This window comes from Pogona vitticeps, chromosome 1 (genome assembly GCF_051106095.1).
Source record: "Pogona vitticeps strain Pit_001003342236 chromosome 1, PviZW2.1, whole genome shotgun sequence".
Taxonomy (NCBI): Eukaryota; Metazoa; Chordata; class Lepidosauria; order Squamata; family Agamidae; genus Pogona; species Pogona vitticeps.
Window position 1 is genome coordinate 199,567,604 of NC_135783.1, and position 16,567 is coordinate 199,584,170.

A 16,567-nucleotide genomic window follows, 5' to 3' on the forward strand; every position below is an offset into this window, starting at 1 on the left:
TTATTATTATTATTATTATTATTATTATTATTATTATTATTACTAGTAGTAGTAGTAGTAGTAGTAGTAGTAGTAGTAGTAATAATAATAATAATAATAATAATAATAATAATAATAATAATAATAATAATAATAATAATAATAATAATAATAATAATAATAATAATAATAATAATAATAATAATATCATCATCATCATCATCATCCTGGTTTTCACCAAGTTGCAAAGGGGGGGAAGGAATGCTCTTCTGATTAAAAGCACTGGGCAGACAAAAGTGTGGCGGCCGGTAGAAGGCAAGATTCTTTTTGCTTCTGCCTGTAAAACAGGAGTCCAAACGTTATGCGCACCTTTGTTTGAAAACGCCTTCAGAACCACCATTTTACCATCTGCCCGGGAAGGCAATAAAATGGTGGTAAAGACGGAGAGACTTCCGACACTGAACGTTCCATCTAAAATTGTGTGAAATGTGGTGGCAACGGTGGTGGTGCTTTGGGCCGTGGTCGTGGCAGGTCGCGATTAAATGGCAATGGAATTGAGATTCACCACAGACGCCCGTTCACATACAAAAGACAGGGAGATGAAGAGACAATTCAAAGGTCCCCTCAGCAAATGCACTGGCTAAAAATTAACCTTGAAATTGAGGGGATTTGGCTATAAAAAGCCCTCCTGTGAAACTTCTATTCAGCTGTAAACAGCCCTTCTGTGAAACCCTTCTGAGGACCACAATAACGGAATCCCTCTCTTACTGCACAGGAGATTGAGAAGATACAGACGCCAGGTCATCCGGTGACCCTGCAATGGGGCAGAATTGAGGGGAGCTTGTTTGTCTGTCTGTTGGTCCATCCGTTCATCGCTCCCTCCCTCCTTCCATCTTTTCTAAAACAGATTGATGGGTTGAATGTGCCACAGATACGTGTGTGGATGAAAACACATTTTTGCCTGAGAAACGGTCCACCTGGTTATTGTTTGCAATATCTCAAGAAAATAATTTTCACTGGAGCATATCTGCACCTTTAAGGGGTGCTTAGTCCAAGGATTCCTGTACTGAGGCACTTCTCTAGTCTACAGTGCATGGGAAATTATCATTTTAGTGAGGGAGGATAAACCTGCATTTTTTTGGGGGGGGGAGTGTATCTGGGATGGGGGTGGAGGGTTAGATCTATTTGTTTAGCTCCTGCACTTTCTAGGGTCCCGAGTTTATCTCATTTCTACTTTTTCAAGAAATGGGAAAGGTAGGAAATGTGCAAATTAAACCTACCTCAAAAGGTCTTCACTACACAACTGGATCAGGAGCTGCCAAGATTTCCCCCTGAAGCCTCATGTAAAGGCTTGCTGAGGTAGCAGCAAACGAGGCAAGCAGTATGCCACATGAGGGCTCAGCGGCTAAAGCATGATGCAACCCTGTCATTGTTGGGCCATTTCACTGCTGTCGCAAGGAGACAACAATGACAAAATGGGGCTCAGGTGATGCCAGCGCAGCATCTGCATCTCTTATCTTGTTGAAATTTCTCTGGCCTTGGAATGGAACAGTTGTGTCTCCAATGTATAGTTTAGCTATGCGTGGGAGTATGTTTGATGGTTTAAACGCGGAACAAAACTGTGAAACCCGTAAGAAATGCTACAGAACTGTGGCTGTTGGAAAGGTCGGACTGATTGTGTTACAAACAATTGTGGTATGAAAAAGAGTGACAGCAGCTAAAATGGGAGTTCGACCTTCAAAATTAGAAACCCTTGATGACTTCTTCTTCTTATTTGTAGGACCTTAGTGATTCGCCAGACAAGGTGTTGATTCTGTATTTGGAAACAGGATTCATATATGGTGCTTGACCCATAAAAACAGAATAAATATTGAGAAACGTAGGAATGCTGGTGTGCAAGACTAAGGAATGGTGGCATGCAAAATTAGATGTCAGCATTCCCTAGTCTATATCTGAAAAGGTAGTTTTTTTTCATTTTCAGGTATTTTCATATAACACTATATTTGTGTTATTCACTCTAGTATAGTATTATTTTTATCAGAGGGCTGATGGAGAGGAATATAAGAAAAACAGATCTGAAGGGCACAATCAACCACTGGTTTAAAATCCCATTCATTTCAATGGGAGACATTTAAAGCTTCCACTGATATGCATAAGCTTGCATAGTGACCATATATTTTTTCCATCTTGATGAATCTGCTTATTTGTTGACTTTCTTGAATCAATATAATAATTAATTTTTAAAAGCATCCTGCTTCTAAGCAGGCTTTGTAGCCCGAGTCCCTTTTCTGTGTTGCAAAAGGAGCTTTAGTTATAGTACAAAAAGCAATTCACAGCCTAGACGTTGGAAAATATTTGTAGCACCTCATAGTCCAAACAGCGAGATGTTGTGTGATTGATTTATCAAGGAATCTGGTCAAGAAATTAATGTGGTGTCAGTAAGCATTTAAGTCAGATAACAAAAAGGGGATTATTGTCATTATTTGGTACAGAAATTAGAGTTCATGTTTTTAATTGGCAGCATATCCTGCCCAGCGTCTGCTGAGTTTAAATCACAGCCCTTCCATGTTAGGTGGGGGGAGGAAAAAAAAGGAGGGGAAGTCTTAAAAAGTAAGCTCTTTCATCCAGTGGTGTGGATTTTCTAAGGAAAGACAACAGGAAACAGTAAACATAGCAACACCATGAAAATAATTTTCTGATGCACTCTCTCTTTTCGGGCGTTCAAAGACCACATTGCACAGACCCGAGAGGAAGCTGTTGGTACCATTAAAAACCCAGGCAGCTTCAAACAGCCACCCTTTTGTAAAATGAGAGTGCCCCCCCCCAATCCCCCCATGGGCTGCCATATCTCATAAATCTTTCCTTCCAACTAGGGCTCAAGCCATAGGCTGCCTCTGCCTCTCACATTAATGGCTTGAAACTGTTGTGCATCATGTTCAAAGGGAAAACAGAGAGGATTTAAAAGGGAGGGGCGGGGTGGGGGAGCAACTCCTGGTGCAGGATGCAGGATGATAACTGACAGCCAGATGTCTGCCCTGTCTGGTACAACCAGCCTACCCAGAGATTGTAAATGGATGGCAAGGCCCCTTGGACTCTAAACAGTCCGATAAGCTGGATAAACAACAGCACCACAAATCAAAATGGAGGGCTTGTCTGGGGCTAATAAAGATTTTAAATGTTGGGGCTAACTCTTCCCCCTCCGCCTCCTTCATGCCTTTCCCAGTTCTCTTCCACTGGTAAAAACTACACCAGAGACAAATAGCCAAGGACCAGGAGCACAATGTGTGTGATCCCTCTTGTCTTCTCCCCATTTCACCCCGTAAAGAGACCAGCTTCCCACACAAGGATTTAGATTACGAGGCCTAAAGCACTCTCCCCTTACGCCGTTTTATTGCATTCAATGACTCAGCCTGGGAGTTCGGTGTCCATCTTCTGAGTCCGTGCTCCCTTGTGTTCCTTCTCAAATAGCAGCTATCCTTTGGTTGGGTCACACCAGAGATTGGAAAAGTTGCTCGCTATGGATGAAATCAGATATCTGAAGAGCAAACAGGTGACAATGCTCATTCAACTCCAAATGTATTATTGTTCATCATTCTTCTACTTTTCCATGTTATGCTCGACGGATTGATCTTGAAACGAATACCTGCTTCCTCATCCAGAAACTATCAAGTGTGCAAATGCAAAAAACAAACAAACAAAAAAACACACACACACAAAACAAAACAAAACAAAACAAAAAAACAAAACACTGTCAGAGATTTGGTTTTTGAAAATATATATATGTACAGGCCAACATCAGTTATAATTCAGTCCTTTTTGTTGATGCAATGCATGTGTGTTTCTCTGTGACTCAAGTGCCTTGAGATGTCTAACTGGTTCATTGGAATGCATGTATAGCCATCACTTGTTCAAGGTGAAAACGGACATTATAGATAGCCTGTGATGAGAAGAGAAAAATCCTTAACAGAAGCAGCTGAGATCCACATCGGGATCTTCTCTCATCTGTAGGAGTGTGCAAATTACTTTGTTTTATTGGGTGACTGATCTTCAGAACTTAAGCATGGGATTCCTTTGAAGTTGGACTTGACTTACTCAAAAGGTGATCTTAGTCACCTATCTCCAACATTAATGTGCTGTTTAGAAAAGAAAAAAAACTACAGGTGAAAACAAACTGAAGTGAGATAGACTTAAAAATATATAGATTTCCCCATATCTACCACTATTTTACAGTCTTTTGTTGCTCATTTTGGAGAAGCTCACAGGCCATGCTGGGAGTCATACAGGACGCATAGTCCCAAAGCTAACTTTTCCAAGCTCTGCTAGCCTTTGTGTGTGATAGAGTTGTAAGAGATAAAGCAATCAACTCAAACGGAAGACCTCTCCATGGAGACCCTCCCCACATCCAGCCAAATAAAGCTGAATGACCAGGCACAAATGAGGAAAGTTGTTGTTATGCACGGTGAGATGATACGGCTCGGGGCGAGGTGCTTTTGACCTTCAAAATATTGTGGGCCCATGAGCCCTGTTATCCTGTCCCACTGACTGTGCCAGCTACGCTTCCTGAGGGCCATCCGTCCAGCAGCAGCAGGAAGGCAGCCACATATTCTGCCCCCCTTTCATGGCGCAGTTGCACTAGATTAGCCATTGGGGTTTTACAGGGGAAACTTGGACACTTATTGCCCATATCACTGCTTGCTTCCTGCTGGCGGTGTGGTTTTTATTGCCATTCCCACAACGAATGGGCACTTGAACAAATAGTATGCTAATGTTTTTGGTTTTCTTTTGTTTTCGTTTGTTTTGCACTGGCAGGCATTTGAGAAAATTAAAAATAAAACACTTGTTGGCAAATGCAAAATGTTTGGCTATTGCAAGAACTTCCTTTAATACAATGAGCTTTTGTGTTTGCTTCGCCCGTGTGTGGGGTGCAGCTGTAATCAAGTTTGCGGGGGAATGAGTGTAAGGAACATTACACATATTGCTTGTCACCACTGTGCTCTAGCTATCAATGGCATGCATCTGTGTATGGAAAGGAATGGCATAGTATGACATACAGGTAGTTTGTCTAAACTCCGAGTAGACCCAGTATGCTGGGTTTTCTACCCCCTAGGAAACTGGATTTTTAAAAAGTATGCCCTCCCAATGAGCTTTAAAACCAACACTGAACTACTTAACGTTTTCCTGTGGAACAATCCTGCAGATCTGGTTGGTACTGCTATGTGCCATCAAGTTGCCTCGAACTTATGATGACCCTATGAATGACAAATCTCTAACATGTTCTGTCTTCAACAGTTCTGCTCAACTCTTGTAAATGCAAGCCTGTGGCTTCCTTTAGGGAGTCAATCCATCTCATATTTGGTCATCCTCTTCTCCTGCTGCTTTCCATCTTTCTTAGCATTATTGTCTTTTCCAGAGCGAATCCTGCCTTCTCATGATGTGCCTGTCTCCGTTTCACTCTTTTTGCCTCCAGAGATAGTTTAGGCTTGATTTGATTTATGACCCCAGTTGTTTGTCTTTCAGGCAGTCCAGTGTATCTACAAAACTCTCCTCAAGTCCCATATTTCAAATAAATCAATTTTTTTCCCTGTCAGCTTTCTTTACTCTCCAACTTTCACACCTATACATGGTGATCAGAAATACAAGAGTGTGGATGATCTTGATCTCCAGTGACATATCCTAACACTTGATGATCTTTTCTAATTCCTTTACAGTGGGCCCTTGACTTACAGACAGCTTGACTTACAGACTTTTTGAGTTACAGACTTCTCTGGCCGCAAAATTTAGGTTTGACTTGCAGACTGAGAATTGACTTACAGACCAGAAAAAAACCAAAATGGAACAAAAACGGCCTGTTACGGGATTAATCGGTTTTCAATGCACTGTAGGTCAATGGAGACTTGACTTACAGACTTTTTGACTTGAGAACCGCCTTCCAATACGGATTAAGTTCTCAAGTCAAGACCCCACTGTATTAAGTTCAGTAGCACAAATCTGTTTCCTGTGTGGACTTACATTTTCTCAGGAATGTTACTAGAATTATATTTTGGCACTATGATTCTTTTCATGTTCTTTTTCAGCATTATGCTGAACATTAACAGTCCATGATCAGTACCACAATCCTCTCCTGTTTTGGTTTTGGAAGAGAGAATACAGCTTCTTCATCTCCTGCTTGCAACTAGTCTTTTTAATGTGTGTATCAACCATCTGCTGATGTTCATATGTACACTTCGTAGTTGTGTACATCCCTTTCCAGTCCACTTTAGTTCACTGACACCAAGCATGCTGATGTTTATATGTTCCATTTTTTTTGGCATTACAGTTTCCAGTTTACCTTGATTCCTACTTCTCATGTTCCATGTTCCAGTTGTATGTGTTGTTCAACATCTTGCTTTCCTTTCACTTTTGTGCATGTCAGCCACTAGGTGTCCTTTTGGGTTCAATTTAGTTGCGTAATTAGTAACAGAGCTATTTGTACTTGTTCTTTGCTCCTCAAAGTAAATCTTGGGTGCTTTCCAAGCTGGGAGCCTTATTCTCCAGCACTATCTCTTTAATTTTGGACTGTTTCATTATCAGGTTTTCATAATAAGAAATGTTCAGCAGGGGTTTACTATTGCCATTTTTTGCACAGTACCAACAAAGATTAGCTTGAATGTCACCCAGTATCAGTTCAGAACAGAACCATTATGATGGTATCAGACTTTCTGATACATCTAGAGCCTAGAACCCTTTCTAAACTTACTCTGAGCCTCCTCCCCTTCTGCTTACACTCATTTTTTTTTGCCTGTGATTGTTTATTATTCATCCATAGGAATCTACAAACTGAAGCAGAAATCCAGCACTCTTTGTCTATCTGTCTACACTGAGCATTTGTTCAGCTTTCCTTCCAGTGGACCTCTCCTCCCAAAAGTCTTGCTTTCTGGTTGCTCTTGTTCTCTATTTTTGTTCTGATTTGCTCTGACTTGCTCCAGCGCAAGATCTGCTCCTGTGGACCTTAGGATTGCTTTGTTCTGAGCAGATCCGTGCGCTTTGTGGGTGGGTGTCAATTGATGACATTGCCTTGTGTTTTTCCCCCCTGTAAGTAAAAATCTCACCTTTCCACATCCTTTGTATGGGTAAAACAAGGAAGAAAAGGAGGGGAGAGTGTAGTAGGTGGGAAGAGGGCAGAGAAGGTAGGCAAAAGGGGAGGAATTACAGATATGAGTAGACAGGCAGCACCAGGAGGGCTCAGTGTGGTACAGTCCATCCAGCAAGAAGTATCCTCCCCATTTGGGGACACCAATGTCAGGGTGATCTATTCAACTCTTCAGCAAAACAAATATAGCAGAACAGCTTAACAACCACAGAATAACCAGAGACATGGAAGCGCCTTTAACTCCCTGATCACAACCCCCACCAAAAAAAGACAGTATAAGATATATTTGAAAGCTTGGGGCTCACTGTGAAGTGGGTTTTCAGGAAACACTCCTGTTTATTTTGCCCTTTTCTTAAAAACCGATGGGAATGAAATGCCTTCAGAGTGATGGTTGTAATTCTGAGGCAGTGCCAATAGCCATGGATTTGGGTTCCTCATTATTGAGAGGACAGACGGGGGGGCTCCAGAGATTCCAGGCACCGGGCTGGGTGCTGGCATGGAGGGGTGGCCCTCAGGGGCTTGAAGGCCTAACCCTAGACTGTGGAGAAGCAGAAGGTCAGTCCTATGATTTCTGCAAGTGCAGGAGGATAGAGTCAAAATGGTGGCGATTGGCTGCTCCTTATGTTAAGCCCTCAGCTGCTAATGGACGAGTGGCTTGGAAGATGATTTAGGCCAAGGGAAGGGAACCAAATAAGGTCAACCACTCTCCCTTCCCTAAAGCTGCACCACCTCAGAAGGAAGGCGGGGCAGGAGGAAAATGGGGCAGAAACTGGGGACTAACTTAGGGAAGGAGAGGGGTTCACTTCTCACTTTCCCCACAGTGTGTGTGTGTGTGTGTGTGTGTGTGTGTGTGTGTGTGTGTGTGTGTGTGTGTGTGTGAGAGAGAGAGAGAGAGAGAGAGAGAGAGAGAGAGAGAGAGAGAGAGAGCAGTGGCACATTGATGAATGAGTTGGACAGAGAGGGCTGGATGGAGATGGAGGAAGACTGCCAAATCCTTTGCCAGATTCTGGCACTCTGCGTGGGTGCAGTCTTTATAGATTTTTTTTGGGGGGGGAGAGGATGCAAAAAAACATGCCTAGCACGGCAGTAGGAAGCTGTGAGTGATCTGCTTTGGCCCGAGGACAAGGGCTGGACCCCATGTGTGACTCTGCTCCAAACAAGTCCAGGCGGTGGTGGCTCTCTGCTTATACCCAGGACAGTTCATTCTGGTAGGGTGAGTGGTAGGCAGCTTCCTTGACACCAACCGGACCACCCCAGAGGCCTTTGGAAATGCTGGTCCCTCTCACCACAAAGGCTGGCCAGCTAAACAGGGGAAGTATCCTTAAATTTGTTAGCAATGATAGCCAGGTTAACTCTCTGATTAGTAGTTGTTAGAGAGATGGTTACTCATATTTATTTATTTATTTATTTATTTATTTATTTATTTATTTATTTATTTATTTATTTATTCATTCATTCATTCATTCATTCATTCATTCATTCATTCAATTTATGTTCCGCCTATCTGGTCATTGCGACCACTCTAGGCGGCTTACAAACTCATAATACGACAATAAATACAAAAAAGAATTATTACACTAAATAGCCAATTCTTCAAGATGGCAAAAAAATAAAAATAAAAATAAAAATAAAATAAACCACAAAAGAAAAAGAGAAAGGGAAAGAATCAGAGATTAACTGGAGGGAAGGCCTGCCTAAACATCCATGTATTTAATTGGTTTTTAAAAATATCCAGCGAGGGGGCTGCACGAATCTCCGGAGGCAAGGAGCCACCGCCGAGAAGGCCTGGTTTCTTGTTTTTTCCTTCTGGGCCTCCCTCGGTGTAAGGCTCCTCAACCTCATGTCCTGACTCGCTCGAGTGGCACGGGTAGAGCTTGGTGGGAGTAGGCGTTCTGCCAAGTATCGAGGCACTAAACCTGTTTAGGGCTTTATATGTAAGCATTAAGACTTTGAAGTCAATGCGGAACCGGATGGGCAGCCAGTGCAATGCGGCCAGAATAGGAGAAATATGGTGGTATTTTCTCGCTCCATTAAGGAGTCTGGCCGCCGCATTCTGCACCACATCAACTTCAAAGGTAGCCCCACATAAACTCTGTTAACCTGCTTCTAGTTGTGACAGAGCTTTCTAAAGTGTGTCCTTTAATCTGCATCACTCTTTGGCATATGCATTTCTATAGTATATAGTACATAGTACAGTACTGTATGCCAAGGATACTGGCAGGTCTTTGGGTCAGAGTCCCAAGTCTGAGACAAAAGCCAGGGCTCTGCCCCAGAGAGTCTGCATTCCGGACATGCCAAGAAGAGCAGAGCTGTTACCGTGTAGGAATCTATTGGTCTGGCCCCTTGCTTTTGTAATGGTTGTACGTGGTAAGAATGAGATTTGGGCAAGGGAGGGTTAATGGAACCAGATGTTTCCCAGAACAGAGAAAAAGGACCACTGGAACTATGTCTGCAACTCGCTAAGACTCCCCATCCCACCCGGTGGTGACTATTCTGTGAAAGGAAAAGGGAAATTGGTAACATAAGCGTTCATCCATTTGTTCTCAGAGAGAGCTGGCTGTGATTCAACCAGAGAAAATCCAGTCTGGCTCAAAACTCAAATGGTAGCTTTATCCCTGACACTTGGACTAAATATATTGATTACCAGCAAAGTAAACATTGAAGTCTGTGGGTCGGCTGAACACCAGCTTAATTCCCTTTGTTGAAACTGATGGAACCTAAAAATACCTAATTTCGGCTGAATTGTGGCTGTTATCTCGATTCTTTCATTATGGACATGGACTTTGATATTTCCAAGGGTTTTACTTTCCTTTTACAATGTTCCTTTTCTGCTTCCTTTCCTTTTTCAGAATGAAGGGCCAGTGTGCAATGAGTAAATATGAATGATTATTTCCACAGACTATGGGCATGTGTACGCATATATGTGTTAAATCATGTGTTTTTCGACAGTGAAGATTCCATAACTATGAAATTTGAATACTTCTAGCTCTCTTGAAGTAAATGACAGAAATATACATTCAAACAGAATCAGTAGCTGTTGCTTTGTACTCACAGCTGAGACAAAATGTTTTAAAAGATTTCTTTTCTTTTTTTTCTCTTCCCTCCATCTAACGAGGTAATTTAGTTACATCGTCTACAAATATTTTCTACCATTTTTGTTGCGTCCTTCGCTCTCTCCACTCCAGACCCCCATACATTCTAAATTCAGCACCGGATACAAAATGGTAGCCAGGCAGAGAACACAGCGGATTCTGCTCAGAGTTCCAACATCAGCAAGAAGGAAGGAAGGGAGGATGGATCGAAGGAAGGAGATTAAACATTTTAAAAATCTAAGAAAAAAAAGGAAGAACCTGTGCTACTCACAGTGCTATTGAAAAAAGAGCTGCAACTGGCTTGCCAGTATCCTGTTAATGCCAGAAAAAGCGACACCAACATTAATGAGGTATTGTGCTCTACCGTTACAGTTGGTCACATGTCTCCTACATGACTGATTGCGCAACACAGTGACGCTTTGTACATAGCACTTCTGCCTTCGCGTTAGCACAACTACTGCAAGCATAACCCTGAGTTGTGTGCATATGGTAGTGCAATAGGATTTTGGCCAAAGAATTCCAAATACTCCTGTATGTCATTTTTTTTCCTTTTATAAGAGCCAGGCAAAAGGTTACAGCTGAAAAGAGAAAAATAATCAGCCTTACAGTGAAACAAAAAAGCTATCTATTCTGCTACTATCAGTTATGAATTTAGTCTCATTTTAATGGTAAACACAACTAATAGCTATTTATTTTCAGAAAACAGCTGAGGAGAGAAAAGATGGGACTCAAAACTCAATTTTATATATATTGTTTCACAAACCTCCTCTGGTCAATCTCATTTTCCAGGCTATCTTTACTGTCTGTTCCTGCTTCTTCTGGTTCTTTATTTTATCGCCTTCATTGTGGCTTAAAGACAGACCGGAGGTAGAATAAACTCTCTTACCTTCCCATGTTGTTTTTTTTCCTCATTAGCTGCGTTTCCAACCATAGACGGCCTTTCCTTTGCAGCCTACAAAACAGGGAGAAACCTGAAGCAGGCAAGAATCAAGCAGACCCATCAGACACTGAGCCACACAGACATTTTACCAGGATCTCCTGGTGAGAATTGCAGACATACCTGAAACCTGAAGATGTTCTGAATTCTGCAATACTGGGAAGTTCCTTTTCAATATCGATACAGTACTTCTTTAGGTTTAGAACTAATTTGGAGGGTGGTAGAGGAGTAAAGGCCAGATAGCAATATGTCCACATTTTGTCTTAACCTTCCTTCCTTCCTTCCTTCCTTCCTTCCTTCCTTCCTTCCTTCCTTCCTTCCTTCCTTCCTTCCTTCCTTCCTTCCTTCCTTCCTTCCTTCCTTCCTTCCTTCCTTCCTTTCAAAACGTCATTCTAAAAATAAATAAATTCATAAACTATATTTTTGGCTTCTTTTGAGGGGAGGGAGCAATAGATGAAGAACAAAAGAGGTTTGGGGAGGGACAACTAGGGGACACACGTTCTCTCTCTCTCTCTCTCTCTTTTATTTTCTTGAGCCTTCCCATTTCTACCCCTACATGTACAAAACGATGGGGGCATTTCTCCACAGGCACAGAGCTGTAATTATACCAGCCAAAGGCCTCTCTGGAAGCTCAGCCCATCCACTCAGGAGGCGAATTTTGCACATTCCCCCCCCCCCCATAGCTTTCCTTAAAAATAAACTCTGTGCACTGAGATCAGCCATTGGGCCTCTCGTAAACCCATAAAAATACTAATAATTTGGGATTAAAATATCAAAGGACTTGTAGCTGAATTTGACTCTGTTTTGAAAGGAAAACCTTGGAGTTAAAACAAAAATACAAATGTATGTGAGATCCTCTTTTAAAAAAAACATAGCATGAATGCTTTCTTTTCTGCAAAAGAGAGAAAAATCTTGTATTCCCTACCCCCTGCAGCAAATATTTCCTGTCACACCATTGGCATTCATTCTGGGCAGACGCCTCCCATTTCCATTGACGTCACTGGGAGTTCCATGGGCAGGATGCTTTGCCAAGTTCACTTTAGCTGGACGGACAGCCCTGAGGATTTAAGGGAGAGGCGCTTCTGTGGAGTTCTTGGCACTCTTCCTAGATCATCCCTGGAGAATCCAGGGTCATGCTTTTTGGCTTCGCCTGCTTCAGTGAAGCATTTCCATATACAGTACATCAATTGGGGTGGAACGGAGGAAGAGCCAAAGCGATCATCCTCCAGCTGGTTACTTGTACACAGGCCCCAGAAGTGAATGGTGGTTGCATCCCCAAACCCCATCAGTTCCAACAAGTTCCACATATGACCCACAACAAGACCCTAATGGAATAATCAATCCACAGAGACCCCCAGAGTTGCCTTCCAAAAATAACTGGTTATGTAACTTGTTGGGATTATGCCCCCCCCCCAATAACTAGTCACTGATAACATTACAAGACCTTTGAGTAAATACCTGCATTATTTGTTACTTTTTAAATTCTTCCTAGTTGCTTTGGGGGGACAACCTTCAAAAAGGTAAGAATATGAACTTTTTTTTAAAAAAAAAGTATCTACAAAACACCTCCCAATAACAAAGGTAAGGTAAGGTTCCCCTTGACAATTTTGTTCGACTCTAGGGGGCAGTGTTCATCCCCGTTTCCAAGCCATAGAGCCAGCGTTTTGTCCGAAGACAATCTTCCGTGGTCACATGGCCAGTGCGACTTAGACACGGAACACTGTTACCTTCCCACCGAGGTGGTCCCTATTTATCTATTCGCATTTGCATGCTTTCGAACCGCTAGGTTGGCGGGAGCTGGGACAAGCGACGGGAGCTCACTCCGTCACGTGGATTAGATCTTAGAGCTGAAGATCTACAGACTTTACAGCACAGAGGCTTCTGCGGTTTAGCCCGCAGCGTCACCACATCCCTCCCAATAACAAAACCTGTCCAAAAATGCTTTTGCCCCAAAAGTAATGAAAAAGATAAAAACATCACAAACACAGAAAGTAACTATGTTACCTATCATTATAATATTTCAGAAAATTCCATACGTCCTGTCAACTTGCTTTCAATATATGGTTACACTATGAATTAATCACCTCCAAACATCTTATGGTTAACAGCCCTGCTCAGATTCTGCACACTAATGGCCATGGCTTCCCTTGTTGAGTCAAATCCATCTCATGCTAGGTCTCCCTCCTTTCCGGCTGCTTTTGTTTTCCTAGCCTTACCACCTTTTCCCATGAATCTTGTCTTCTGATCATGATAGCTTCAGTTGATTCTCTCTTTTAATGAGAGTTAAGGTTTCATTTGATCTGCACCCTACTTGTTTATCTTCTGGCAGCTCATAAGATCTGAAAAACTCCTCCTCCAACACCGTGGCTTGACTTTGGCTGAAGCTGCATGCTGGAGGAAGAGGGAAGGAGATTTTCATTGCTATCCCATGTAAACCAACATCTCCATCACAAATAGTGATTCAAATCAAAAGCTATGTCTTGACAACTTAAAAAAAAGATTATGGAGCCCTTTCTTGCATGAAATCCTCCCTAAACATTATGATCTTTGCATGCAAGGTGAAGCTGACACCTACAATATTATAGTCTTTTTAGTGATGGCACCCCCTTTAGGGAACGTGGTCCTCTGAGACAGAGAATTTGCTGTTGGCCATCAAGGGGAAAAAATGATGAACATTTCCGTGTTCTGTGATCAGACTTTTCCAGAATCCATTTTGGTTCTTATAAATGGTAGATATTACTGACTGTTAAAAACTACATAACTATTTAGATGGATTCACAATTTATTCTTTGCTATTTTTTTCTGTGTATTATTTGTGGCTTCTGTGTTGAAAATTCCTTTGTGGACCAAATCACAAATGATCTGAAAGTGTATAAACATTTTAACATTTCAGTTCCTACCCCACATAGATTTTTTGCTTGCTGGGAAAGTGCTGTGATGTTTTTCTCTGTTCAGTTTCCTCCCCCCTTCCACTGACACCTCAGGATTATATAGTTTGGAAGGATTTTGCTTCCCCCACAATAAAATCTTATCCCCCCTCCAGAAAGAAAATGGCAGAGATGGCCTTCAAGACAACCACATGAAGCATGAAGCCCCTTCAACTGTTTGTGCTATCCTTTGCATCACAGTGGTGGAGAGCATCAGCTGGATTTCAGCCTCTAGAACAAACAGATGCTAGGAACTAAGCTGGAAGCTGACAGAGAAGTTGTTTCCATCATTGTACCCCACGGTACACAGGGAGGCTGAGTTTGGAGAGTTACGTGGCTAGTGACACAGCAGAACATAGGTTCCCTCATTCTTACACATTGCCAAACAGCTGGAAAAAGAACATAGGAGCAATGGACAGTTAGACTGTGGTCCACCGAGTTTTATTTCTGCCTGCTCCAATGTAGCACTTTCCAACTGTATTGGATTACAACTCCCATTATCCCCTGTCAGCATCAGCATGATAAAATATGTCGAGTGAATTCTGCTCATATAGACACCAGTTTCCTTCCTTTATGCTAGCTTGGAAGGGGGCAAAAATGGCCTGCATGCTTTTTTTTTGTTCTATTAATTGTTTTGCATCCATGCCAGAGGCACCATTCCAAATTTCCACAGGGGTTCTTGGAAATATGCGAATGGACAGTGCTCCCAAATGACTTTTTAAATCCCTAAAGACTGAATAATGTACTTGAGAGAGGGGGTAAAAACAAACCAGTGGCAGGGAGGCAAAAAACAATCTTTTCCTCATTAGTTTTGTCTCTCTATTGTCCTTTGTTGCCAGTGTTGTTGTTGTTGTCATTGTATGGTTCATCATTACTATCATCATCATCTGGGAAAAGAGAATAAGGAGGGCACATTGAATTATAAAAGGAAGCGGGCTCGCTTTGCTTTCATGGTCAGGAAATATAATGGCCTCTCCATTTGACATAAGAATGAATTTAACAACATATGTTAAAAGAACAATTGTTTAAAATGAAAGGAAATGACCTTTAAAACAGCTGCAGAAGCTCAGGCTGGGCACCAGAAAGCACACTGTGGAAATGAAGGGAAATAACTCACTGCCTAACTGGTATGTGGACATGAGCACACACGCACACACATGCTTGCAGATTTACATCAACACCTAATCAAAGGGCTGAAATAATTATGCAAAATACAAATAACCCAAAGCTGTGCTGGAGTATAATTGCGTACTGCACTTGATTTTGCCAGAAGGCCATCTTCACTGGCTCACCCCCACCTCCATCAGCCTCATAACGTTTTTGCAAAGAGGAAATTGACTGAATTGACTGTGAAGGGACGATGGCATACACGCCAGAAAAATTCCAGAGTCACGTGAACTAATTTCCCCCCTCCTCAAAGAATCTGTTTTTACTGAACTGTCTGAGAAGCGTTAAGAGCTAACTTCCAGTGTTTATCAACAGCCAGAGAGTTTCGGCTTGAAAGAATCAAGAAGAAAACAAAGCAGGTTTCTCACTTCCTCCTTGTGGCCTGATGCTTCTTGGCCTCTTGACGCGTGGCACGTCCATCTTTTACGCAGCGCATCTGTACAGCTGTTCAACTGAATAATCCCTCTGGCCTTTGATACATTTCTGGACATGATTATTTCATTACTCGCAGTATATCAGTGGGATCATAATAAAAAAGGACTTCTGACAACCTGCCAAGAGTTTTGTGGCCTTGTAAACACAAAAGTGCTCTAATAAAATTTTATTAAGTGTTAAAAAGTCATAAAAAGTGAAATAACATAAACTACAAAATTTACTGTCCTCAGCAAATGCTGAAAATATCGTCCATAGTAAAATTAAATTAGCATGTAATAGAGAGAAAAAGAAAGAGAAAGAGAGGGAGGGAGGGAGAAGGAGAGGCAGTGCTGAGTGAGGTTGCAAAGATCCTGGGGGGGGTGCAATATAATCACATTGGCACTAATAAGGGGTCACAGGAATTTAGCTGATGGAGATCCTTCCCTTAATTGTATTCTATCGGGAACAGCAATTTTGACTAAATATGCAGGTTAAGGACCAGGGTTCTAAGGTCACTCGTGTTCCTGAAGCTGTCGATACTTCCTTGGCAAGCTGTAATATATGAACAGGCACCACCGGCGAAGGATGGGCGAGGGGCGCACCGGCTTGCCGCCCCCCGGCCGTCCACTAGGGTGCGCTGCGCGACTAAGAATACCGGCACTCGGCTGAGCCCCGGGACCGCATCGATTCAGTGCCGAAAATAATCCCTATCCATCAAAAAGGAGGTCGCCGCTTCTCCCCCCCCCCCTGCCCGCCCGTCCAAAGAAATTGTATTTATATTGTGCGCGCGCGCGCGTCTTCTTTTGCAAACATAGATCTTTTTTTAAAAAAAATGAAGCTCAGGAAACAATGCAATGGTATGCACAGCCTCTTTCTTCTGGGAAAACGCGTGCAGAGACCAAATCTCTCCCCCCCCCCACAC

The 16,567-nt window shown here is 42.3% G+C and overlaps 1 long non-coding RNA gene across 1 annotated transcript; it reads right to left on the reverse strand.

Moving 5' to 3' along the window:
* Positions 1-3,235: 3,235 nt before the first annotated feature.
* On the reverse strand, positions 3,236-16,404 carry LOC144589423 (uncharacterized). Its single transcript, XR_013545517.1, has 3 exons — positions 11,261-16,404; positions 11,087-11,152; positions 3,236-3,641 (listed from the first exon to the last, which is right to left on the reverse strand). It is a non-coding gene; the product is annotated as an uncharacterized LOC144589423 (long non-coding RNA).
* Between the last annotated feature and the right edge of the window lie 163 nt (positions 16,405-16,567).